This window comes from Lathyrus oleraceus, chromosome 5, assembly GCF_024323335.1.
Source record: "Lathyrus oleraceus cultivar Zhongwan6 chromosome 5, CAAS_Psat_ZW6_1.0, whole genome shotgun sequence".
Lineage (NCBI taxonomy): Eukaryota > Viridiplantae > Streptophyta > Magnoliopsida > Fabales > Fabaceae > Lathyrus > Lathyrus oleraceus.
This window is the reverse complement of record NC_066583.1, coordinates 429574475-429600940: the sequence shown is the minus strand read 5'-3', so window position 1 is coordinate 429600940 and position 26466 is coordinate 429574475. Positions and strand designations below refer to the sequence as shown.

Genomic DNA, 26466 nt, shown 5'->3' with positions numbered 1-26466 from the left:
GGTTGGGGTAAGGTCTTCAATGTGGCAGAAAAGTGTGACAGGTTTGGTATTGGTTATCACCCGACAACATGCAAGGTAAGTCCGAAGAAAAAGCAATTCAGCCTGATCAAGTTCAGCAGCGCCGGCTATCAAAGTGAGCATACTGTGGCGGTCATTGGAGAGTTCAGTGGTAACAAGCCAGGGGCACCTGGCCTCGTTCGCAAATGTCCACCAGGATTCAAGCTTCCGAATTGGACGACCACCGTGATTCTTATTGTGTACTCGGAAAAAACGTAATGCATTTTGTTTTCTCCGTCCCTCGTCCCTGCCCGAGATGAGAGGATAGCTTGTAAGGGCCCCATATTTAAAAGTATTATGTGAATAAATAAAAGTACTTTTTTGCATGCAAAACTCGCGTTCCTTTTCTTTCAGTTATTTTCTATCTTCACTAAAAAACAACGAAATGGCAAAAGATTTCTTTTTCCTTTTTCCACTTTTTCTATTAAAAAAAGCATACTAAAATGAGTTCATCATATGGAGAGAAAATAAAACCATTGATTACGACATGGCTAAAATCAACTATGAATCTGGATTTCCAATCAACCAAGATGAAGACGACAGTGAGGAAGATTGCGAATTACCAGCTGAACTAGCACGACTCCTTGAGCACGAAGAGAAAGAGATTCATCCATACAAAGAACCAGTGGATGTCATTAACTTGGATTCTGAAACTGACAAAAAAGAGGTAAAAGTTAGGGTATCTCTCGCCAAGCATGTACACTCCGAGTTGGTAGATCTGTTACGTGAATATGTCGATATCTTTGTTTGGTCATATCAAGATATGCCAAGGTTAGACACCAGCATTTTTGAACATCACCTACCGCTCAAGCCCGAATGTCCTCCAGTCAAGCAGAAGCTCAGAAGGACCAGACCCGGTATGGCACTCAAGATCAAGGAAGAGGTTAAAAAGAAGCTAGATGCTGGCTTCTTAGCCATTTTTGAGTATCCACAGTGGGTTGCTAATATCGTTCCAGTTCCTAAAAAAGATGGTAAAGTCAGAATGTGTGTAGACTATCGAGACCTCAATAGAGCCAGCCCAAAGGATGACTTCCCTTTGCCTCATATTGACGTTTTGGTCGACAACATAGCTCAGTTCTCCGTATTTTCTTTCATGGATGGGTTCTCCGGGTACAATCAGATAAAGATGTCACCAGACGATATGGAGAAGACAACCTTTATCACACCTTGGGGAACTTACTGCTACAAAGTCATGTCGTTCGGCTTGAAGAATGCAGGGGCAACATATCAACACGCCATGGTGACACTCTTTCACGACATGATTCATGAAGAGATCGAGGTTTATATGGACGACATGATTTCCAAATCCAGAACTGAGGAAGATCACTTGGTAAATCTGAAAAAGTTATTTGTCAGACTCTGAAAGTTTAAACTGCGTCTGAATCCAGCTATATGTACTTTTGGGGTCCGATCAGGTAAACTTTTGGGTTTCATAGTCAGTCAGAAGGGTATCGAGGTGGATCCCGACAAAGTTCGAGCCATTCAAGATATGCCAACTCTCCGAACAGAAAAAGAAGTATGGGGCTTCCTTGGGCAGCTTAATTACATCTCCAGATTCATATCTCACCTGAATGCTACCTGCGAACCGATTTTCAAATTATTAAGAAAGAACCAACCGATTGTGTGGAACAACGAATGCCAAGGGGCATTCGATAAAATAAAAAAAATACTTGCAAGAGCCACCAATCTTAGTACCTTCGGTTCCGGGTAGGCCGCTCATTATTATCTCACAGTACTGGATGAATCCATGGGTTGCGTTTTAGGTCAACACGACGACACAGATAAGAAAGAACATGTTATCTACTATCTCAGCAAGAAATTCACTGAATGTGAGACCCGATACTCACTTTTAGAGAAGACTAGTTGTGCTTTGACTTGGGTTGCTCGACGCCTGAGACAATATATGATTTGCCACACTACTTTATTGATATCCAAGTGTAGCGGGGTATTCGTTACCATTAGAGATATTGACTAAATCCAAGGTAAACCATACAAGTCGAGTCGTCACCGCACTTCTATTTATCCAAAGGAATGGTAAGAAAGCGAACAAAAACCTAAAAGTTTTATCGAATCAAAAACTAGTAAAAATGTCAGAGATCTGGGTAAGGGGGTTGGTTATGCAATGGGAAGGTTCTAAGCACCCAAAACATCCTAGGTACTCCTAGAGAACCCTTTTCATAAGTGTTGTTCTAGTCTAAAGGGTGTAGGTATATCTAAAGTACTATTTACTAAAAGGAAGGTTAAAAGAAAATGACTCGCGAGGATGTCACATCCACTGCCTATGCATCTCATCTGAGTATGAGAATCAGAGTCTTCGTAGCTCGGCTACCTATGGGTTAAAGAGAAGTGTGCTCGGTAAGACGTCGCGTCTTATGCCTACGTATCTCATCTGGAATGAGAATCAGAGCAAAACATAGTTCGGCTAACTAGGGGTTAAGGATTGCCATCTGAACATGGACTTACAAAAGAGGACACCAGCTGTGTCAAAGGAGGGTGGGCAGTGTGTTCAACGTCCTAGCAGTAGGTGTCGCAACTCGCTGAATCGAGTCTTAGGCAGTTACCTCTTTGCAATAGAACGGATTGACATGCCACAAGATCGGAGACGCACGGAAGGTCTAAAAATTGGGAAGCTCTGCTCTAGAGTTGTCATGCAATATGGACCTATGTGTTAGGATTTACAAAGGGGAACATCTACCTAATGTTAGCATGCAAAGAATAAAGGAATTCTACCTATGTTAGCATACAAAGGGTTCTACCTAAACGGAACAAGAGTCGACGGATGGAGCGCGGAGAGGAGTTACGGATAAGGGTAGATGGCGATGCCGGAGGTAATCGACTTACAGGTAGATGGAGATGCCTGAGGCAATCGACTTACAAGAGGATGGATGAATGCGTGCTGGTTCTGTTAAGTTTTGAAAGTGATTACTCGACGTTGGATCGAGCTTTTGATCTTATTTTGAAATGGTTATCGGATGTTCGTTTTAATTCTTGTATTAACAGGTGACTAAAGAAATAAAGAAATAAATATTATACACTTTATGGGAGAGGGGTACATTTGTTATGAATGGGGATTGTTCATGGCAAACAAACAATAAGAATATATGTCTCATACATCATACAAGTAGGCTACAGTTATCAATCAGATCGGATAAATAAACAATATATAATCAAACCAAAGAATCAAATAATGGAGCATTTAAACAATGCATGGGAGTATGAACATGTTAAATAATCAAGCAATAGAAAGCATGAATGAGAGAAACAAGTATAAAAGATAACAGATGAATCAAACAGATGAAAATATGCACACGAAGGGTCCAGTGAATAATTTAATCAGGAAATGAGGTAAGGACCAAATAAAATCAAGGTAAAAGGCCTCTAATACATGGCATATGAGATGAACGAGGGAGGATCAAAATATCTCTTCAATTGCCATAAGCAATCCCTAAGTCAAACATCGATCATAAAGAAGTCAACTGAAAATTCAAGTCAACTTAAAAAATAACAAATAAATAGCAAATTAATCAAGAAAATTATGAAAAAATAAAATAAATAAGGTGGGGTCAGGAAATCATCATCCCCCAAAAAGATTTTAAAAATAATGAAAATTGGCACGTGAATTAATTAAAACAAAACATAGGTCAAACCAAAAGTCAATTAATAAGACTAGTTTAGAAATAAATCAAGAATAAATAGTAAATTAATCAAGAAAACTATGAAAAATTAAACTAAATAAGGTGGGGTCAGTACGTCATCATCCCCCAAAAAGATTTTAAAAATAATGAAAATTGGCACGTGAATTAATTAAAACAAAACATAGGTCAAACCAAAAGTCAATTAATAAGACTAGGTTAGAAATAAATAAATAATAAATAGTAAATTAATCAAGAAAATTATGAAAAATTAAAATAAATAAGGCGGGGTCAGGACATCATCATCCCCCAAAAAGATTTTAAAAATAATGAAAATTGGTACGTGAATTAATTAAAATAAAACAGAAGTCAAATTAAAAGTCCACCAACCAAACTAGGTCAAAAATAAATCCAAAATAAATTGAAAATGTGAAATAAAATTCCAAGAAAAAGTCAGGTTGACCATGAGACAGTGGTCAACCTTCATCCCAAAAATAAAATGCTAACAATAATTTTAAGTCATAAAAATAAAATCAATAAAAAAAAGTGTGTTAAAATGGACCATTTAAAATAAATAATTAAAATAAAATATTAATATTAAGAAAATACGAAAATAAAAATTATATAAAATTAAATAAAATGTTAAGAAAATTGAAAAATATTTTTGGGTAATTTTATGGACGAAGAAAATATTTTAAATAAGAAAAAGAAATATGAAAATGGAAGGATTAATGGTGATGAACATGGTAAGCAAGCGTAGATATATCAAAACATGGTCATGGAAGAGATGATTACCTAATGGAAAATAGAAGAAGAATAGAATCTGATATGTGATGAAGCTTTGCCTCCTTGACATAAAATTCCAATGCTCCTTTAGGGTTAGGGTTTCATCTTCTTAAATAGGGTGGATTGGGTGTTCTCATGGGCTTTTTAATAAGTGATTTATCCATAAGAATAAAAGTGTGAAGTGAGGTGTAAAATGTTGTTATTTTGGGCCAAACTTAAGTGAATGGATTTCCAATGCATGGCCAAAAGAGGTAAAAAAACGTGACTGGTTTGTGCAGCATGCTTAGAAAATCTGATTGGGCCAGCCAGGCCCAAAATCTGCCTAGAAAATCAAGTCATGGTGCCCACTTTAAATGAATGTATCTCTCAAACCATGGATCCAAATGAGATGATTCCAAAAGGATGTGAAAGAGGACATGGCAAGGTAAAAATTTTGTGAAGAAAGTATTTTCAAATAATTCCTTGAAGTGCAAGAAAACTGGCCAAGAAGTCTTGATAAATTTTGGACTTAGATATTTTTCTAAGTGTCCTAAAAAAATTGTCTCACTTTGACTAAGCATAACTTTCTCAATTCTAATACAAATGGAGCAAACTCTATATCTCTAGAAATCTTGGAACAAGAGGAACAACTTTCATGTTGGAGAAATTTTCAAATGGAGCTTTTATCGTGATGCAAAATGGGCATAAAGTGAGTGTCACGATCATGAAAACTTGCCCTAAATGGAAAGTCAACCATTTCCAAATTAAGTAACTTTTCCAATTCCTGATTAAATGATGAATCCATGATCCAACCTTGATCAAATTTCACATGTAGGATCCCCTAGGCATGGATTTTGAGATTTCACTCTCAAAATGTCAGGAGTTGACTTTTCTGGCCCCACAGTTGACTTTTCCCAAACTGTCTGATTCCCGATTCCGTTGATCCATTGAAGCACTTCTAACTCAAATAAAGAGCTGATTTTTTGTATGTAGACCCTTGTGGACATATGGAGGGCCATGGAAAAGAGTTTCACCCAAAGAATCAGAAATAAACTGATTTTATACCAAACCCTAGTTTTAGGGCAAAATGATCAGGAACTGATTGCACTGATTGCCAATGGATCTTTCTGAGATAATTGTGAATCTTCCTATGCCAAGATGCCTCTCTAATCATGACATGGATGAACTCCTATACTTCCAACCAAACATTTCCTATTGCAGGTAGCCATGAAACCTTAATTTCTGATTAAATCCATATGAACACTCTGATAGCTTTGAATCCTTCACTGATGAACTGAGGACCATAATAAGATACTTGGACCACCCTGAGACCCTTGAGACTTGTATACTTAGAAAATAAAGTCCAATTCTCAATCTTGCTTTGTGTGGGCTTCTTCTGTTAAGAAGTGATCGATCAAAACACAAACAGGATAAAGATACAGAATGGTAAATCAGAGATTTTACTATGCCAGGCTTCGAGGTAAGCCCTAAGGAAGACCCCAAACCAGGATCGCGATGGACGCTCGTGTTCGACGGTGCTTCCAATGCCAGAGGTCATGGTATATGAAATTCTGGTATCAGATATAAGATGTCGAAGGTAATGTTACGACACTAATATCTGAGAACACAAACAGGATAAAGATACAGAATGGTAAAGCAAATGACACAAGCAATTGTTAACCTAGTTCGGTGCAACTCACCTACGTCTGGGGGCTACCAAGCCAGGAAGGAAATTCACTAAAATAGAATCAGTTCAAAGACTCTCCGTACACTTTAACAAGTTACAGTATTTCTCACCTAATCTCTACCCGTGCAATTTCTACCTAAGCATTCTTAGATATGAGAACCCACTCACTTCCCTACAATCACACCTGTGATCTTAAACAACAATCCCTTGAGAAAAGAAACCACTTTTCAATAAGACACCCTTGATTTTACTTCCAGTTTCAATCAAGAAGACACACACTTGATCTTGCTTCACAGCTTTGATCAAGTAGACACACACTTAATCTTGCTTCACAACTTTGATCAAGTAGACACACACTCTTGCTTAACAGCTTTAGAGTGACAAATTACAACCACAAATCAGTCCAATTCAACCATCAAAAGATGACTTGAATGGCTTACAAGTCTCACGACTAAACAGACACAAACCCTATCTCTCTCTCTATATATATATTTTGCTCAGTATTGATTGTGTTGTAAAACAGGTTTTCTAAGTCCCTTTTTATAGAAGCTTTCAGCTGGGCTTGGACATCTTGAAAACCCTAAATCTATTTTCCAATTAAATCTTTTCATAACAGCTAGTTAGATCTCCTTGGAAAATAAGTAAATCAGGTTGTAATCCATGATTGAATGCTCCTGCAAATCAGATCTTCAATCATACATAGATTGCCATTAATTGTGCAATCCCAAAACACCAGACATTCACACTGAATGTTCTGTGTACAGGATGTCATGACATCGGGTCTGACATCCTGGAAAAATCCTGCATAATTCCATAATTCCTTTTATAACTTCCAGCAGGTACACAAACATCAGATGCCATGACATTGTGTATGACATCCTGATACAATCCTGCATAATTATGTTTTTCCATTTTAACTTCAGCAGGAACACATTATCAGAAGCCATGGCATTGTATATGACATTCTGAAACAATCCTGCATGATTATGTTCTTGAACTCCAGCAGGTACATAGGATATCTTATGTTAAGACATCACACATAACATCTTGTGAACACTCTTTGTTTTACCAAAATTGCTGCCAATACATAGAACCAACAAACTCCCCCTTTGGCAAATTTTGGCTAAAACATATATCTATCCTTTTTGTTCACAAAAAAACTATCAGCAGTTAAACAACAGTTTAAACAGCAGTAGAAGCAACACAATTACTAGCTATAGATACTAGTAATACACACATGCACAAGGGTACTTCTCCTCCCCCTAAATTTGTGCAACAGAAACAGAATTACTAGTTATGGATGCAACTAGTAAGACACACAAATGCACAAGGGTACTCCTTCTCCCCCTAAATCTGTGCACACATCAAACATCTTCCATGAAAATAACAGCTATTGTGACTACAGCACCTGTACCAACCAGATTGTCATTCTGACATCTACTTCAACATCAACACATGTGCACCACATCAGACATCCCCTTTGACATCTGTAAACAGAACATCATTATGTTTTAACACCTGTGCACTTCCTTCAATAATAGCTGTCCTTCAGCTACATACAGCTCACAGTTTCACAACTGCTTCCACATCAACACTTCTCCCCCTTTTTAGTCAAAATTGACCAAAGGTGACCAATTAGACAAAATAAATGTCAATTAGCCTAGCAGAGGATGTCAGATCAGATGTTATAACATTAAGAATGTTAAAACATAATAGTTAGGAAGTACAAACCATCATCATACACAACTGTGATAGCTGAGATAATGAACAAATCCAAGGAACTCATTAAGAGCCCAAAATATTACAAACAGGCATCAATGAGGACTGCCACAAATTACACATTTTTCAAAAAAAATAATAAAACTTCAGCATCCAGACACAGCACCACCAGAACGACTTCTATAACAACAGCCACACCAAGAACATTCTTCAAACACAACACACCTCACACAATCAGAAATATCCTCTGGGATATTAACCACAACCTCCTTTGCTTGCTATAGGTTCTCATAAACACAGATCCCCAACTTCCCCCGTAAACATTCAAATTGATTGGCATCCAAAGCTTTAGTGAAAATGTCAGCTAATTGCTTTTCAGTAGTAACATGCTCCAGAGCTATGATCTTCTCTTCTACAAGTTCTCTAATGAAGTGATGATGAATGTCAATGTGCTTTGTCCTGCTATGTTGAATAGGATTTTTGGAAATATTTATAGCACTCAGGTTATCGCAGTATAATGTCATGACTTCTTGTGTGACATTGTATTCAGACAACATTTGCTTCATCCAGACCAATTGAGAACAGCTACTCCCAACTGCTATGTATTCAGCTTCAGCAGTGGATAGAGATACACAGTTTTGTTTCTTGCTGAACCATGAAATCAGATTGTTCCCCAAAAAGAAACATCCTCCAGATGTGCTCTTCCTATCATCAGCACTTCCAGCCCAGTCAGCATCACAGTAACCAGTCAGCATAGATCCAGATCCATGAGTATATAACATCCTATAGTCATTGGTGCCATTGACATATTTCAGTATTCTCTTCACTTGGTTTATGTGACTGACTTTTGGTTCAGTTTGATACCTAGCACAAACACCTACAACAAATGCAATGTCAGGTCTGCTTGCTGCGAGATATAGCAGACTACCTATCATGCTTCTGTATAGACTCTGATCTACACTGACACCACTTTCATCTTTGGAGATTTTCACATGAGTAGGAGCAGATGTCCTTTTATGGCTTGCATTTTCCATGCCAAACTTCTTCACAATGTTCTTGGCATACTTGCTTTGAGATAGAAAGATAGAGTCTTCCATCTGTTTGACTTGTAGCCCAAGAAAGTAGGTCAGTTCTCCAACAAGGCTCATCTCAAACTCATATTTCATTTGTCTAACAAAATGTTCAACCATCTGATCTGACATCCCACCAAATACAATGTCATCTACATATATTTGTGCCACCATGATCTTCCCTCATTCATTCTTCACAAATAGAGTTTTGTCAATACCTCCTTTCCTGTATCCATTGTCAGTGAGGAACACTGTGAGTCTCTCATACCAAGCCCTGGGAGCTTGCTTCAACCCATAGAGGGCTTTCTTCAATCTGTACACATGTTGTGGAAGATTTGGATCTGTGAATCCTTTAGGTTGTTCAACATATACTTCTTTATTTAAGTAGCCATTCAGGAAGGCACTTTTTAGATCCATTTGAAACAGTTTGAATTTCAGAATACATGCCACTCCAAGCAACAATCTAATGGACTCAAGGCGAGCTACAGGAGCAAATGTTTCATCAAAGTCTACTCCTTCAACTTAAGTATATCCTTGAGCTACTAATCTAGCTTTGTTTTTAGTAACAACCCCTTGTTCATCAGATTTATTCTTATATACCCACTTTGTACCTATGACATTTACTCCTTCAGGTCTAGGAACCAATTCCCATACTTCATTCCTCTTGAATTGTCCTAACTCCTCCTGCATGGCATTGATCCAGAACTTATCAGTCAAGGCTTCCTTGACATTTCTGGGTTCAATCTTTGACACAAAGCAGCCATGTGAGATCACTTTCCTTGATCTAGTAGTGACTCCTTTATCTGGATCTCCTATGATAAGATCTTTGGGATGATCCTTCTGAATTCTGATAGAGGGTCCCTTGTTGATTTTGTCATCTTCAGGTTCAGCTTGAGGAGGTTCTCCTTCCTTATTTTTGTCTGAGAAGTCAGCTGGAGAATCATTCAGAGATGTCTCGACATCGTCTGTGACATCAGTCTGTTGGTCATCAACCACAACATTAATGGATTTCATCAATACATTAGTTCTGGAATTAAAGACCCTGTAAGCTCTGCTGTTTGTTGAATTGCCTAGAAGTATTCCCTCATCACTTTTGGGATCCATATTCCTTCTTTGCTCACGATCAGCCAAGATATAGCATTTGCTACCAAATACATGGAAGTATTTGACTATATGTCTTCTTCCTTTCCAGACTTCATATAGGGTTGTGGGAGTCCCTTTTTTCAATGTCACTCTGCTGTGAACATAGCAGGCTGTGTTCATGGCTTCAGCCCAAAAATGGTAGGGCAATTTTTTAGCATGAATCATAGCTCTGGCTGATTCTTGAAGAGTCCTATTTTTTCTTTCCACCACACCATTTTGCTGGGGAGTGATGGGAGATGAGAACTCATGATGAATTCCTTCTGAATAACAGAATTCAGCAAATTTGTTGTTCTCAAATTCCTTCCCATGATCACTTCTAATTTTGATAACAGGACTTTCTTTTTCTCTTTGAAGTTTTAGACAAAGCTCCTTAAAGACTTCAAAAACACCAGATTTTTCTCTTATAAAATTGATCTAGGTGTATCTGGAGAAATCATCCACCATCACATATGCATACTTCTTCCCACCAAGGCTTTCTACTTGCATGGATCCCATCAAGTCCCTATGAAGGAGTTCTAGAACTTTGGTAGTGGTGTCATGTCTGAGCTTCTGGTGTGACATCCTTGTTTGTTTTCCAATCTGACACTCTCCACAGATTTTTCCCTCATCAATCTTTAAGTTGGGAATTCCTCTAACAGCTTCAATAGGTATGATCCTCTTCATACCTTTAAGGTGCAGGTGGCCCAATCTTTGATGCCATATTTTCACTTCTTCCTCTTTGGCTAAGGTACACATTGAAGAGTATCCAGTTTCTTGAGAACTCCACATGTAGAAGTTGTCTTTGGACCTAACTCCCTTCATGATCACTTCATTTTCCTTGTTAGTAATCAGACATTCAGTTCTAGTGAAGTTTACATTCAGACCTTGATCACATAGTTGACTGATGCTTATAAGATTAGCAGTTAATCCCTTAACAAGTAGGACATTGTCAAGGTCAGGAACTCCAGGGCAATCCAGCTTACCCATTCCCTTGATTTCACCCTTTGCTCCATCACCAAAGGTAACATAACTCATGGCATGAGGGTGAAGTTCAGTTAGCAGATTTTTGTTCCCAGTCATATGTCTGGACCAACCATTGTCAAAATACCAATCTTCTTTGGCTGAAACTCTGAAGGAAGTGTGAGTTATTAGACTTGTAACCTTTGTCTTAGGAACCCATTGCTTTTTATTGACAGTCCTGTGATGCTTGGATCTTGATTGATATTGAGACTGAACAGGGCTAGGATAACCATATAGCTTATAGCAGAAGGGCTTCAGGTGGCCAAATTTTCCACAGTATTGGCATCTCCATCTTTGATGTTTCCCTTTCTGCTGTTGTGACATCTGATGTGACATCTCAGGTTTGCTTTTAACATGGCTGCACTTAGGTTTGGATTTTGGTTTGCAACCAGTGTAACTGCACTCAGCCTTGAATCCAATGCCAGATTTATTTCCTGTTATTTGGCCAGTCTGGAGAATCTTGTCTAAGATGGGAGATCCATTGTTAAGCATTCTTACATACTTGGTCATCTCATCTAGTTTAGAATTCAAGAGTACAGCTTCACTCTTCAATTTTGAGATAGTTTCCACATACTCTTTCTTTTCATTTTCCAGCTGAGCTATCACTTTCTTCTGGCTTTCAGCTTGTCTGCACACTCCTGCACTTTTGTGGCATAACTCTTTGTAGGTAGTGGCCAGTTCTTCAAAGGTTCTTTCATCATCAATTGACTCTTCATCAGACCCCCATCTTCCTGTCAATGCAGTCATATGGTTTGTAGCTGCTTCTCTTTCACTTCCATCAGACCAAGAGGCCACAAGACTCCTCTTTTATTTCTTGAGGTAGGTCCCACATTCAGTTTTAATATGACCATACCCATTACACTCATAGCACTGAACTTCTTTGGGCTTTTCTTCAGACTTTGTTCTCCTACCAAAGTTGTTGGATTTACTGATGTCAGATGCGATGTTCTTGACATTGCCATTTGCTCTCACATCTACCTTTTTCATCAGTCTGTTGAACTGTCTTCCTAGCATTGCTATCTCATTTTCCAGATCTTCATCAATATCTTGACCACCTTCCTCATCTTCCTCTTCAGTGTTTGACATGAATGCTATGCTCTTGGCTTTCTTTTCAACTCCATCACATATTCCCATCTCAAATGTTTGGAGGGATCCAATTAGCTCATTAACTCTCATATTTGAGATGTCTTGAGATTCTTCTATGGCTGTTACTTTCATAGCAAATCTCTTGGGGAGTGATCTGAGTATTTTTCTTACTAACTTTTCATCTGACATCTTCTCTCCCAAAGCTCCAGAGGCATTGGCAATTTCAAGGATACTCATGTGAAATTCATGAATATTTTCATCTTCTTTCATCCTTAAGTTTTCAAACTTGGTGGTGAGCAGCTGTAGTCTAGACATTTTCACTCTAGAGGTGCCTTCATGAGTGGTTTTTAGAATGTCCCAAGCATCTTTAGCTACTTCACAGTTGTTCACTAATATGAAGATGTTCTTGTCTACTCCATTGAAGATGGCATTCAATGCTTTAGAATTTCCAAGGGCTAGATCGTCCTCCTCCTTGGACCATTGTTCTTCAGGCTTTTTCTCAGCAGTGGCTTCTCCTTCTTTAGTAACTACAGGGTGCACCCAGCCTGTTAACACATCCTTCCAAGCCTTGTTATCAAGAGATTTTAGAAAGGCCACCATTCGAGGTTTCCAATAGTCTTAGTTAGAACCATCCAAAATTGGTGGCCTGTGAACAAATCCTCTATCTCTCTCCATTGTACCAGAAAGTGTTGTCCCTAAATCTCACCCAGAACCAAAGCAGGATGCCTGCTCTAATACCAATTGAAATTCTGGTATCAGATATAAGATGTCGAAGGTAATGTTACGACACTAATATCTGAGAACACAAACAGGATAAAGATACAGAATGGTAAAGCAAATGACACAAGCAATTGTTAACCCAGTTCGGTGCAACTCACCTACGTCTGGGGGCTACCAAGCCAGGAAGGAAATTCACTAAAATAGAATCGGTTCAAAGACTCTCCGTACACTTCAACAAGTTACAGTCTTTCTCACCTAATCTCTACCCGTGCAATTTCTACCTAAGCACTCTTAGATATGAGAACCCACTCACTTCCCTACAATCACACATGTGATCTTAAATAATAATCCCTTGAGAAAAGAAAACACTTTTCAATAACACACTCTTGATTTTACTTCACAGTTTCAATCAAGAAGACACACACTTGATCTTGCTTCACAGCTTTGATCAAGTAGACACACACTTAATCTTGCTTCACAACTTTGATCAAGTAGACACACACTCTTGTTTAACAGCTTTAGAGTGACAAATTACAACCACAAATCAGTCCAATTCAACCATCAAAAGATGACTTGAATGGCTTACAAGTCTCATGACTAAACAGACACAAACCCTAGCTCTCTCTCTATATTTTGCTCAGTATTGGTTGTGTTGTAAAACAGGTTTTCTAAGTCCCTTTTTATAGAAGCTTTCAGCTGGGCTTGGACATCTTGAAAACCCTAAATCTATTTTCCAATTAAATCTTTTCATAACAGCTAGTTAGATCTCCTTGGAAAATAAGTAAATCAGGTTGTAATCCATGATTGAATGCTCCTGCAAATTAGATCTTCAATCATACATAGATTTCCATTAATTGTCCAATCACAAAACACCAGACATTCACACTGAATGCTCTATGTACAGGATGTCATGACATCGGGTCTGACATCCTGGAAAAATCCTGCATAATTCCATTCCTTTTATAACTTCCAGCAGGTACACAAACATTAGATGCCATGACATTGTGTATGAAATCCAGATACAATCCTGCATAATTATGTTTTTCCATTTTAACTTCAGCAGGAACACATTATCAAAAGCCATAGCATTGTATATGACATTCTGAAACAATCCTGCATGATTATGTTCTTGAACTCCAGCAGGTACATAGGATATCTTATGTTAAGACATCACACATAACATCTTGTGAACACTCTTTGTTTTACCAAAATTGCTGCCAACACATAGAACCAATAGTATAGGTGTTGTTATCACTTCTCCAACCGATTCCCACATTCCATTTACCGCTAGATTATGTTTTGAATGCACCAACAACATGGTAGAATATGAAGCATGTATCTACGGTTTAGAGGCGACAATCGACTTGAGAATTAAAATCCTTAAGGTATTCGGTGATTCAGCTCTGGTAATCAGTCAGGTGAAAGTGGATTCGGAGACTCGGGATAGCAAGTTGATACCCTACAAAGAGCACATCAGAAAAGTGATATCATATTTTGACGAAATCTCCTTTCATCATATTTCTAGGGAAGAAAATCAGTTAGCAGACGCTCTAGCCACGCTAGCATCTATGTTCAGAGTCAAATGGAAGAATGAAGCACCATCCATCCAAATTGACCACTTAGATGAACCAGCACATTGTCTAGCAATTGAGGCCGATCCTGACGATAAGCCTTGGTCCTACGACATAAAGACATTTCTGGAGAAACAGCAATATCCCGAGGGTATATCCATTACCGATAAGAAAGCTCTGAGAAGACTCTCTTCCAAGTTCTTCCTAAACGGTGATGTACTATACAAGAGGAATTATGATTCCGTACTGCTTAGATGCGTGGATAGACACGAAGTTAGTACAATCATAAGGTCCTTACACGAGGGATGCGAGGGTGTACATGCGAAGGGTCCTGCTATGGCCAAGAAGATTCTCCGAGCTGGTTATTATTGGACGACAATGGAGGTTGATTGCTACAACTTTATGAAAAGATGCCATAAGTGCCAGATATATGGTGATAAGATCTTTGTGCCACCAACTCCATTGAATGTTCTAAATTCTCCATGGCCCTTTTCTATGTGGGGCATCGATATGATCGGGATGATAAAGCCCAAAGCTTCCAATGGACATCGGTTCATCCTAGTCGCTATTGATTACTTCACGAAATGGGTCGAGGCTGCTTCATATGCTAATGTCACTCGACAAGTGGTTTCCCGGTTTATTAAGAAAGAGATAATCTGCCGCTATGGAATACCTAGCAAGATCATCACTAACAATGCCAGTAACCTCAACAACACTATGATGAGGGAGTTGTGCGAAAAATTTAAGATCGAGCACCACAACTCTTCACCATATCGGCCCAAGATGAATGGCGCCATAGAAGCAGCTAACAAGAATATCAAGAGAATCGTCCAGAAGATGGTCAAGACGTGCAAAGACTGGCATGAGATGTTACCTTTTGCTTTACATAGTTACAGAACCTCAGTCCGCACATCCACTAGGGCAACTCTGTACTCTCTAGTTTATGGAATGGAGGTCGTCCTACCGATCGAAGTCGAGATTCCTTCACTCAGGGTCATCATGGAAGCAGATCTTGATGAAGCTGAATGGGTTCAATCTCGGTATGACCAACTGAATCTAATTGAAGAGAAGCGTTTGACGGCCGTTTGTCATGGTCAGTTATACCAAAGACGTTTCAAGTAAGCTTTTGATAAGAAGGTTCTTCCTCGTGCATACCACGTTGGAGACCTCGTGCTCAAGAGGTATTCTGCTATTCACTCAGACCCGCGAGGCAAATGGACATACAACTATGAGGGACCTTTCATAGTCAAAAAGGCCTTCTCAGGTGAGTCTCTAATCCTCACAACAATGGATGGGGAAGATTTGCCTTCGCCAGTGAATGCAGACATAGTCAAAAAATATTATGCCTAAAAAGAAATGATGAAAGCCCGCTAGATTAACCTCCGCAAGGTGAATCTAGGCAAAAATGGCTATCCCGGTGGACGAAAAAATGATTCGTCCATGCAAAAGTTAGGGAATATATATGAAGCTCGCTAAGCCGAAAACCCGAAAGGGCGACATAGGCAAAAAGGAGCATCCCGGTGGACAAAAAGAATTGAAAGATCTAGGCAAAAGTTAGGGATAAAGGGATTGACTATGATCCTTGAGTCTACACGCTACAAGCTAGATATCAGAGGGTCAAGGACCGATCCAATCACCGTCAGCCGAAGCAAGGTATTGGGATTCAGATTATATGGTAGACTAAAGCCAATGTTGTAATCAATGGAGAAAATCATACAAAATATTTCCCATTGCCATTTCAATTATTTTTTTCAATTTTTGCAATGTCCTCATTAAGGACGTCTGCATCCTTGTACTCAACATATGTACAGATTCTATATCAATAAAATTCAGTTTATTCCATCAAACATGTTTGTTCTATGTTTTGTAGGCAAAATAACTGGCTTGTCTTACTCACATAATGCTTTAAAATTTCGGGGAACAATAAAAAGCTACATTAAAGAGAAACACTTTGCATTACCGTTGAAACTCGATAAACCTGATAGGTGATCGGTGACTCAAAAGTGGTGCTACTTGAATAGCTGGGACACCGTGGGGGATTCCAGCCTTTCAGTATTCCTTAACAGACAGGGGATTCCGTGATGGAAGCATTGGCACCAATTAAAACTTCTCGGCAATCATGTTCTAATCCTCGATGACGAGTCGGAGTTCACACCACAATAAAGACTCATCCCTACATATGACAAACAAGGAAAAGACATGCATCATAAAAAATATGCATACATCATGCAATGCATAAAATATCTTCTCCATACTAGTAATAAAGCCAATCACCTGGTCCGGTAAATTTCGGGCACGTAGGTATTTAATCCTCTTCTACCTTGAATACCTGAAAAGCTTCCGCAATTCCTGTATTCAGGTCCAAGAAGATTAAATAGGGGCGGTTGTTGTACCCCTAAATTTTCCCTCCCTTTTCTCACCTATGCATCCAACCACTTGATCAGGAGATGACTTCATACATTCATAACTCATCCACATGCATCATTCCTCATGGATTCAGAAGAAACTTGGGCCCATAAATCTAGGGTTTACATAGACATCAAAGTCCAAAGGCATGGCCTAATCACATCATCAGCATAGGGGATGTGAAACCTTAATGAAGGTGGTGAAGGTTTACTTCAACAAAGGTGTGGCCAGACAGTCTAGGGCCTTCAAAGCCCTAATTCTTCAAGGCATGACTTCATGGGGCTTCACCTATGCCTTATCTGGGTCTCCAAAACCCTAATCAGAAGATGGGAATCAGATGAACTTGGTGGTTTCATGGTACATTTATGACCCTTCAATCTTTACCCTTTGTCAGTTTTGCTTGGCCTAACCCTTCTTGGGGCATTTGTTTTGGTCCCAAGTCCTCGATTCTACCCATATGGTTGTGGATATGCCTCTGGTCCTGATCATCTAAATATCCAAATTCCTTGTGCTTCAAGCCATTTGTGGTCATGCCATTGGTACATGGACACTATGTCAAAACCCTAATCTTATGGTCTCATTTGATGGCTTTGTTCATGTACATTATCAATCAAGTTATTTTTCAAAAGTCCAAGTCATAAAATAAAACAATTTGGAAACCAATTTCAACCCATTTGTTGATCCATTTCAATCTATTCCACGTCATTTTAAACCATTACATGTGATTCAATATGTTGATTCTAAGAGTTGGCAGCAATTTTGGTAAAACAAAGAGTGTTCACAAGATGTTATGTGTGATGTCTTAACATAAGATATATTATGTACCTGCTGGAGTTCAAGAACATGTGCATGCAGGATTGTTTCATAATGCCACATACAATGCCATGGCTTCTGATATTGGATGTACCTGCTGGAGCTTAAATGAAAGACATGTTCATGCAGGATTATTTCAGATGACATGCACAAGATCATGACATCTGATATGGTTGTACCTGCTGGAAGTTATAAAAGGAATCATTGCATTATGCAGGATTTTTCCAGGATGTCAGACCCGATGTCATGACATCCTGTACACAGAACATTCAGTATGAATGTCTGGTGTTTTGTGATTGCACAATTAATGGCAATCTTTGGATGATTGAAGATATGATTAGCTAGTGCATTCAATCATGGATTACAACCAGATTTACTTATTTTCCAATGAGATCTATACAACTGTTATAAAAAGATTTGATTGGAAAATAGATTTAGGGTTTTCAAGATCTCCAAGCTCAACTGAGAGCTTCTATAAAAAGGGACTTGGAAAACCTGTTTGTACACACAACCAAGACTGAGCGAAATACATAGTGAGAGCTAGGGTTTGTGTTTGTTTAGTCGTAAGACTTGTAGGTCATTCAAGTCATCCATTGATGATTGAATTGGACTGATTTGTGGTTGTAATTTGTCACTCTAAAGCTGTTAAGCAAGAGTGTGTGTCTTCTTGATCAAAGTTGTGAAGCAAGATCAAGAGTGTGTCTTCTTGATTGAAAATGTGAAGTAAAATCAAGAGTGTGTAATTGAAAAGTATTTTCTTTTCTCAAGGGATTGTTGTTTAAAATCACTGGTGTGTGATTGTAAGGGAAGTGAGTGGGTTCTCATATCTAAGAGTGCTTAGGTAGAAATTGCACGGGTAGAGATTAGGTGAGAAAGACTGTAACTTGTTGAAGTGTACGGAGAATCTTTGAACTAATTCTATTTTAGTGAATTTCCTTCCTGGCTTGGTAGCCCCCAGACGTAGGTGAGTTGCACCGAACTGGGTTAACAATTGCTTGTGTTATTCGCTTTACCATTCTGTTTTTGTTTATCCATTGTGTATTACCAGATATTAGTGTCGTGACATTACCTTCGACATCTTATATCTGATACCAGAATTTCACAATATAAGAAAATACAAGAAGTGACATTTTTAACCAATTGTTAACTTTGGTCAACAGTTGACTTTTTGGTTAACTTTGACCAAAGTCAACCCAAAATCCATAAACCCTAAATTCCATCATGATCATCAATACATTGTCCGTTTACAAAGAAAATACAAAGAAATTGATTTTTTTTACCTTTTATTGACTTTGGTCAACAATTGACTTTTTGGTCAACCTTGACCAAAGTCAACTTCCCCATTTTTTTTTGTCATCCAAAACTTAATCTAGCCTTTGGCATTGATTCTTTATCCAATTTCCATGTTTGCTTGTGTGCTCCCTTGTTTGCTTCATTTCCAAGTAAGTGTTTTCATGATTCAACCTTATATTTTAGCTTGTCAAATCTTGGTTTTGGTTTGCCCCAAACCAAATCCTAGTGGCTCTAACACAGCACAACCTAACACAGTGTGATCCATCCTTAATATCTTAACTCAAGGGCAACAGGGAAAGCTATAATGGAGAGCATACATGGGCCTTGTCATAAACTTGCAGTAGAAATATAACCAGATTATCCCACAAAAAGGTTGGAACAACAACGTAATTTTAAATCAACATGATGCTTGTAGCTATCCACATAATCACAATCACCTGACCTTTCAGAAGCAGCAAAATCGCCATTGCCCATTGATTTTCCAAGGTTGATGCTGAAGCTAGTATAGAGTTGGAGCAGTGTGATAAAATGTTGTCGTCAAGCCATGCCAGGAGAACGATTTCAATACAGGTTTTTTGAGGGTAGTGATAACAACAGTGTTGTTGATGCATATGAACCGAAGGCCCAACATTGAGCAGAATTGCATTAATATCCGATGCTGCAAGTACCGAAAGACCGTCTGCTGTCACAAGTTGTCTTGTTCGTCGGTGGGGCACTGGCTGCAATATCTGCATACACTCTACAATACTGGGGAGTTATACAGTGGAGATTTTAACACCACCACCGCATTTTATAAAGTGTGTGAAAAGGTCAGAAAACATTAGGAGAAAGTTGAAGTGTTACATTGGTCCTTGCTTACCTAATGCTCAAGAAGAAATATGCTTTACCAAAAGCATGACAAACAATGAAACAAGTCCTCCGCCTCACCGTTTCATCTTCATCAACTTACGCCGCTCCCTCCGAACTCATCTTTCTTCTCTCACACTCCGAGCCTCTTTCGAGACTTCTTCTACCTCCTCCTCCTCCTCTGTGGCCTCACCAGGAAAAGTAGTTGAGAATGTGGTCATTATAGGTTCAAGCCCTACAGGATACACCACAGCAATATATGTTGCACGAGCCGATTTGAAACCTGTAGTGTTTGAGGGTTACCAAATGGGTGGTGTTCCTAGGGGTCAATTGATGACTACAACTGTAGCAGAGAACTTTCCAGGATTTCCAGATTGGATTACAGGACAGGATGCGACGACAGGCTGAACGTTGGGGAGCAGAGTTGCATCATGAAGACATTGAAGCTATTGATGTGAATAGTAGTCCTTTTAATATCCAAAGCAGTGAACGTAAGGTAAAGAGCCATGCTGTAATATTTTCTACTGGAGTAACTGCAAAATGACCTAGGTTACCCAGAGAGTATAAATTTTGGAGTCGAGGAATTAGTGTTTGCGCAATTTGCGATGGAGCATCACCTCTCTTTAAGGGTCAAATTCTTGATGTCGTTGGAGGGGGGATACAGCTACAGAGGAAGCGTTATACTTGACAAAATATGCTCGTCATGTTCACTTACTTGTACGCCGGGACCAACTAAGGGATTCTAAATCCATGCAAGATAGAGTGTATGACAATCCAAATGTCACCGTGCACTTCTATACAGAGGCTGTGGATATTGTAAGCAATACAAAAGGATAAATGTTTGGCATTTTAGTAAGAAAGCTGGATATCAGGGAGGAGTCTGTGCTTGAGGCCAAAGGGATATTCTAAGGCATAGGCCATTCACCAAATACCTAACTATTGAAAGGCCAAGTTGAACTTGATCAGTCTGGCTACTTGCTTGTTAAGGAGGGCACTGCAAAAACTTCAGTTGAAGGTTTATTTGCTGCTAGAGATGTGCAGGACCACGAATGGAGGCAAGCCGTAACTGCTGCTGGATCTGGATGCATTACAGCTTTATCTGTTGAGAGATATCTCGTCAACAGTGGTCTTCTTATAGAGTTCCATCAGCCAAAACCAAAGAAAAAAAGGAAGCAACGGTCCAAGGATGTTGGCGGCGCTTTTATTAGCAATGTTATTAACCCACCTCAAGGAAATGAACACAATGGTCATGACACGTTTAATGGGGATGTTAAGATTTCAGACATTGTTGCATTACCTTCCACTAAAACGGATTCTCAAAAGAAAACAAAGAAAAGAAAGGAAGAGCAGTTGTGCGTGTTATGGACATCCTAAACTGAACGCAAGCTGAAAATGCCGACATCAAAACTAAGCCGAGCTGCGAGCCAAGATACCATGTTCCAAAGTTGCAATAGAAAGAGAACAAAGCACCAACCAAAAGGTACTATTAATCCTAAGTTTTGACCGCTGGGACTCATGTAGTATATTCTAAAATAATGGAATATTACATTTGGAATGATGGAGTTTAAGCCATGTATTTGGAGCATATAATGAAAAACGGCATTCTCTTTTGATGATGGAGAAGCAATACTGTAGAATAGGCTAAACTGTGAACCCCGACATATTACTTCAACGTTGAGAGTCGCTTAATGTCATGACCATTACCACGGTATGTCAACTTCCCTGTGAACCATCTCCTGGACTTAATTTCTCGATGCCACGGTAGTTCAGGACAACGATGGATAGGTGAGGACATCTTATTACGGAAGTCAGATTGGTATTGCAGAGATTTGCTTCTGCAACCATAACTTGGTTCATGTGCCAGCCGATTTTGGGCAATTCCCGACATCGGTCGCAGCGCCAACACCAAGAATTCAACCTACAGAAGTCCAATAGCATACCAAATCAGGTTCAAATATTTAAACCCATTCATTCCACATCATAATCTACAAACCAAATCCATACGGTCACATTCAACCAAACAAGGAGCCTAGTACACCTCATTCGAAACGCACACAGGCACATTCAAAGTTATCTCAACCTCAACTAGCAGCATAAATTTTGGCAACAAGCATAATTGGCCAATTAACAGTTAGTCAGTCCAACTGTGTCTTAGCATAAGTGTGCAAGCTACATGTGCAGATTTTCTTAGCATACTGGCCAAATTCCGACACTCGCGACACATCCATTTCACCATATAGCTAACTGACAGCTTGACAGCACAAAGAACCATGGATGAAACAATCCATTGATTATCATGTAACACGGATAATTATGACATAGTTATTCAAGTGAAATCCACCATAAACTGCATAATTAAACTCCACATTCTAAATATTTTGATTTTTCTGCTAACAACCTCCTTCTAACAGGATTTCAAAAAACAACTAACATATATTACTAATGTGTCCTCATATTCAATAGCTTGCATCCTGCATCATCAAACCAACTACGCATCATCTTAGGTTTTAAAATTCAAGCATGCCACTGATGGAGTAAATTCCAACGTGCTTGAGCTTCAAAGCATAGTGACGCTCCCGTATGCAATTCAAAAGGCAACATGACCAACAGCCATCAATCCTGCTAGCTGGTCATAACAATTCTTCAATGTAGTGATGCATCAACAGTCAGAACATTCAAACACACGAAAGTCTTGCCAGTTTCAAGCGGAGGATTAGTTAACTTCATCGATAATCAAAATCCCTAACAGACATTACCTAACAGTCCGTAACAGAATAAGTGAAAACTCATAGCAAACAGCCAACAAAAACACAATAACCTGCAGCAACCAATTCAGTTCTCATTTAGCTATTTCAATTGAACCATAGTTAACCTTCAAATTAACTACAAAGTATGTTCATAGTTTCCATTTGTTCTCTACTAGCTAACATAGTGTGATAACAGTTCTAGCACTTCATTTTGATGACTAAGTTTAGAATTTTTTCTAACAACTAATTTTCCAAAAAATCACATACATCAAAGCTTACTCCAGTTTGGCCAGTCCAGCTTCTATCCAATTTACTGCAGTTCGGCATCAAACCAGCTGCTAGCTACTACTCAGCGACAATTCGACATCCGGCAGAAACCCAATCAGCTCGTCAAACTCTCAAGTAACACACCCGGCATTGCAACATGAAGTTGTTCCAAGTATGGAGTTGTTCTGGTTGGTAAGAAGAGAGTATACACCTGAGCTGCTTCAGATCTGAACTCTTACCAAGAAAACGTATGTGAATAACAAGTGTGAAGTATGTGATGCTGCCAGGATTACGGCGGATGCCAACTTCCTAACCAATGTTTCTAGGATACAAACACCGTGTTGCTCATGTGCGTACCAGGAACACAACCTACGAACAGATGAAAATCATGTCAATAATCAGGCAGTTCCAGGTACCGACGCTCCACGACATAGACCCTGCAAAAAACTTATAAAAGTTAGACACTCCCCTGTTACTAACCAGAATTTATGAGAAATAGTTTTGAATGGCATAACACTCCGTCGACACGTTCTGCTAAGTCGTCACCAGCACATAAGCTAGACTAATACTTGCTAACAAATTCACTTAATTTAACCTGCAATACAAATCCATGGAAAAATAAAGAACGGTATAATTCATCACATACATGCATGACATGGTTCATTCCAAACAGTTAGCAGTCGGCATGGATACCAATCACAACAGAGATTTCAAAGCCATTCTACATGCAATTCAGGGTTCTGTTCAGAATATCATGTGCGGGTCTTTCACTAAATTCACATAACTGCTATGTTACATAAGTTCCAATCCACTTAAATAAATAACAATCCAATAGAGATTGCAGCCTAAGTAATTCTCTTGTTAATAGGTTAACATTAACTTCTAATAACAGGTCACTATATAACAAACTTGATTGTAACAGAGAGCACTTTTTCACAATCCAACTGCCTAACCATTTTTTTTAACTGAATCAAACTAACCTAACATAACTAACTGAGTCAATATTAACTAACTGAGTTTTCAGTTGACTCAGTGAGCCAATGCTAACTAATTCCATGCCTTCTCTAACTAACTCCAAACCTGAATCCAAAGCTAACACTTTCCAAACCTGAGCTCTATTTAAGAAATCCATCATTCGCAATTTGAGAATCCTGGGAACCCTGTGAATTTGTGCACACTCTCTCTGCAACTTTTTTCCTCACCATCACCAAAGCTCTCTCACTCTCTCACGGAAAAGCCATTGAAGCTTCATCTCTAAGCTTCAATTCAGCTTGAGCTTAACCACTACATTGTTTACCATTATCAATCCAGAAGAAGAGGAAGAAGGAGAAAGAGGAAGAAGGAACGTGCATACAAGATCAAGAACTCACCTTTTGAAGTTTCTGATCATCTTCTCCGGTAAGTCCATCTACCTTCTGTAACGTTCTCTTACATTAAGCATACTGGAGTGTAGCTTTGAGGCTAGGGAGTGAAAGTCCTTTGGTATTAGAGATTAATTCGTGATGCACTCCATTTAATTTAAGATTAGAGATCTAGGGTTCTTCCATTGTTTAGGCTCGATTCAATAAATCCGAGAACCATCTCCCAAATCCAGTCCCATATTCGTTTTTAGCTTATCATGGTGCATCGAGTGGTGGTAATATCTTAGTGTTAGGCCACTACTGGCGCCGGCGACGGAAGCCGGCGCGGTGTTTCACGGCGGAAGCATAGTGAGGTGGATAGTGTGAAAGCGTACGATGAATGGAGTTTCAAACTCTGTTGACTTGACAAGTCAACAGGAAAATTTTACCTTGTACCCCTACCATTAGTCCCATACCCCTACAAAATTTTAAAAATTCTCATTCTACCCTTAATTGGTTTTAACCAATTTAACATTTCATTTTTACCACTCAGTTGAAAATTTCAGAAATTACACTTTCACACCCCTCGCACCGGAACACCTGCAAAAAGACTTTCGATATGTATTTTTCCCAAATCGGAAGACTTAAAGAAAGAGTTCTGGAACACATAAATCAATGAACCAGGACACTTCATAAAAGAGTTTCGGTTCAATTAAAAAAAAATCCCAAACCGGAACACTTTTTGAAAGAATTCCGGTGAACAAATTTATACATACCGGAACTCTTTGGAGAAGTGTTCCGGTTTGTTTTAGATGTGTTCCGGAAGTCTTTCAAGAAGTCTTCCGGTTCGCTTTTTTTTTTTTTTTTTTTTTTAATTTTTATTTTGCAGGAATGGAAAATCTTCCCAAAATATGTGTAGATACTACTGATGCGTTTATGACGACGGAAAGATTTGGTACACGAGAAGAGGTTATCAGATGGATTAAAGAGGTTGGAATCGACAATAAAGTAACTGTTATTATCCGTCGTTCAGATACTGAAACGGGGAAGAGAGGGAGAAGTAACAAAATAATATTTGGTTGTGATAAAGGTGGGAAACACAAGATTAGTGATAGTGGTACCCAAAGTGCGTCCAAGAAATGTGGATGTCCATTTAAAATCAAGTCGACTCCGACGAAAGATGGATCTGGTTGGAAGATTGATGTAAAATGTGGGTTACATAATCATGGTTTACCTGATAGATTAGAAGGTCATTCATTTATTGGTAGGTTGACCACAGATGAGAAGCAACATGTCGCTGATTTGGCAAAGAGACATGTAGCACCTAGACACATATTGCTTTCCTTGCAAGACAATTATCCTGAGAATGTCACTCAGATTATGCAAGTATACAAGCATAAGAGTGTGATACAAAAAAAGATAAGAGGTCCAAGGAGTGAGATACAACATCTGTTTAAGCTTATTGAGGATGCAGGATATGTATATTGGAGTAGAAAAAAGGATGACTCGGAAGTGGTGAGAGAGATATTTTGGACACATCCTGATTCAGTTAAGTTGTTGAATATATTTCTGATTGTGTTAGTTATGGATAACACCTACAAGACAGACAAATATAGACAACTTTTGTTTGAAATTGTTGGCATGACATCGACTGAGTTGACTTTTGCTGTTGGATTTGCGTATATGGAGTCTGAGCAAACAGAGAATTTTTGCTGGGTATTGGAGAAATTAAAAGAGTTGTTTGTGAAGAAAGACATGTGTCCACAAGTGATTTTGACAGATAGAGATCTTGCTTAGATGAAAGCAATTGAAGTTGTGTTTCCCAGCTCGATTAATTTGCTATGTAGATTTCACATTAACAAAAACGTTGGTGCCAAATGCAAACAACATGTGGTGAATGACCTACAAAAGACGATAGACACATTATGGATGGAAGTTGTCTGGGCTAGTGATGAGGTTGAGTATGGTCAGCGGTTGCATCAACTTGAGCAAGCATGTGTTGAGTATAGTGGATTTATTAATTATGTGAAAGACACACGGTTGACTCCACATAGGCATAGATTTGTTGGAGCATGGATTAATCGAGTGCTACATTTGGGTAACACAACGACTAATCGGTACGTCTTATAATTTTGTATGTGTTATTTTTATATCTGATATTATTTTTATGTATTTTTTATGTGTTATTTTCAATATTTTTAGGGTTGAATCTGCTCATTGGAAGTTAAAGCAGATGTTAGGAAACAGTATAGGTGACATGGTCAAATATTGGGAAGCCATGAATAACAACTTGAGGTTACAACTG

The 26466-nt window shown here is 38.8% G+C and overlaps 1 long non-coding RNA gene and 1 pseudogene across 1 annotated transcript; one reads left to right on the top strand and one right to left on the bottom strand.

Moving 5' to 3' along the window:
* Positions 1–544: 544 nt before the first annotated feature.
* Positions 545–21045, top strand: LOC127081163 (NADPH-dependent thioredoxin reductase 3-like; annotated as a pseudogene).
* Positions 21046–21083: 38 nt separating this feature from the next.
* On the bottom strand, positions 21084–24549 carry LOC127081628 (uncharacterized). Its single transcript, XR_007788109.1, has 3 exons — positions 24192–24549; positions 22822–23258; positions 21084–21725 (listed from the first exon to the last, which is right to left on the bottom strand). It is a non-coding gene; the product is annotated as an uncharacterized LOC127081628 (long non-coding RNA).
* Positions 24550–26466: the final 1917 nt, after the last annotated feature.